General features: G+C 40.4%; 1 pseudogene; it reads left to right on the forward strand.

Annotated features, from left to right (window-relative positions):
• The first annotated feature begins 405 nt into the window (after positions 1–405).
• On the forward strand, positions 406–710 carry LOC125352002 (annotated as a pseudogene).
• Positions 711–2,181: the final 1,471 nt, after the last annotated feature.

Below are 2,181 nucleotides of genomic sequence, written 5' to 3' on the forward strand. Positions count from 1 at the left end.
ATGGCCTAGTGGCAAGAGTGCTTGCCTCATATATATGAAGCCCTGGGTTCGATTCCTCAGCACTACATATATAGAAAAGGTCAGAGATAGCGCTATGGCTCAAGTGGCAGAGTGCTAGCCTTGAGCAAAAAGAAGCCAGGGACAGTGCTCAGGCCCTGAGTCCAAGCCCCAAGACTGGCAAGCAATAAATAAATAAATAAACAAACAAACAAACAAACAAATAAATAAATAAAGGTAAATGAAGAGGAAAAAAAAGTAACAAAAAAAATTATGCAAGAGTTACGGGACTATAGGCCACAAGGTCACTCCCTTTCACTCTTCCAGATCATTCCCACAGCTTCTTAACTTGCTTTGTTTATAAGATCCATTGATTCTTCTTATAAATCTCTGCTTCTCAGTGGCTGTGAGGGCCCTGGAGCCATGTATGTCAAGTTAGTATCTCCTGATGGTCACGAATACATTGTAAAAAGAGAGCATGCACTAACATCAGGAACAATAAAAGCCATGTTGAGTGGCCCATGTCAGTTTGCTAAGAATGAAGCCAATGAGGTCAATTTGAGAGAGATCCCTTCACATGTGCTGTCAAAAGCGTGCATGTATTTTACCTACAAGTTTGTTATACTAACAGCTCCACCGAGATTCCTGAATTCCTAATTGTACCTGAAATTGCACTAAAACTGTTGATGGCTGCAAACTTCCTGGATTGTTAAATAAAATAAATTATAATAAACTGTTAATTTTTCAGTATTAAAAAAAAATCTCTGCTTCTCCCTTAGTTTCTACATTAGGAGGAAGAGGAAGAGGAGAAGAAGGAGAAGGAGGTAGTATGTGGATATGGAATGTCCCCCACCCCCCAACAAGTCTCACCTGTTAAACCTTTCTCCCCAGTACAATGTTCAGAGGTACAGCTTTGGGGAAGTAATCGACTCCTAAAGGCTCTGACCCAATCAAGGGACTTATCCCTTGATAGAGGTGATAGAAACTAAAAGGCTTGGCCTTGTTGGAGGAAGTAAATTACTGGAGACATGGCTTAGAGAGATAGGTCATGTACTTGTCAGTCTTCCAACCTCTGTTTCTCAGCCTCCATGAGGTGGGCAGCTCTGCTCAGCCACGCCCTTTTCCCATGGTGCTGTGCCTCAGGAAACAACAGAGCCAGTCTATCAGGGATGAAATCCTCTCAAACCGTGAGCCACAATGAGTCCATGTGAGAGATGTGTGGTATCCAACACAGTTTAAGAGAATGCTGAGACACAAAATGGCCACAACTTAAAAAATCCCTTCCAGGCACGAAAGAACCCCAAGTAATCCAGGTTCTAGGAACTGATGCTGCTGTCTCTGTCTTGGTTTATCTCTGGTATGACATGCACAATGTTTTCATTTCACTGCTTCTCGACATGTTATTATGCAATTATTCACAAGAGTAAATCACAGAAGATAAATCTTACTAAGAACACATTTCAGCTAGTCAGTTTCCTTTGATGTCTCAAAGGTCTAGGTAGAGTTTATTTCCCCCTCCTTTAAGCCTCTGGAAAACATTTGCAGAGTTCCATTAACATAAGTAAACTCTTCAATATCCCTTTATCAAATTCCCTTAACCAGTCCCAACTCTCCGTTCAGAAAGTTCTTGCCAAGGATGTTTCTTCCCTCACAATTCCCAGTTTAAGCCTAGCCTATCACTTTAACACTTGTGCCTGAAGACCTGAGAATCAGGAAAAATTCTTCTGAAGCATCTCTGTAAGGCAGAGAAAACTCAGATCGTTATTCTGAGGAACTAGCCCACTTGCTATGGGTAATTATCATTCCAACTCAGTAACAAATGTCAATAGTCCCCTATAGCTCTTGCAATAATCAGAAGAGAATGTTTTCTTTAATATCCCCTAGGTAGAAGTTTCAAACATTGACAATGCCTGGGATGATTAAAAAGAACTTTGTAAAAAAAAAATAGGATAAGGATTGGATGTACCCAAATGCCACACATGTTAAGAACTCCAGTCCTGGAACCAAAATGGCTTGTTTCAGATCTTCCGAGTTTGGGGATGAACTTACCTGTGTCTCTGCCATCAAATGAGAATGATGATAGTGCCTACTTCACAGGATAAATATGTCCCAAACTAAATGAAATAGTACATTAGTAGAAATGAACCTTGCATCTAAGTAAAAATTCAAATGTTTTCCAACATC

The sequence above is a fragment of the Perognathus longimembris genome, chromosome 5 (genome assembly GCF_023159225.1).
Source record: "Perognathus longimembris pacificus isolate PPM17 chromosome 5, ASM2315922v1, whole genome shotgun sequence".
Classification (NCBI taxonomy): Eukaryota; Metazoa; Chordata; class Mammalia; order Rodentia; family Heteromyidae; genus Perognathus; species Perognathus longimembris.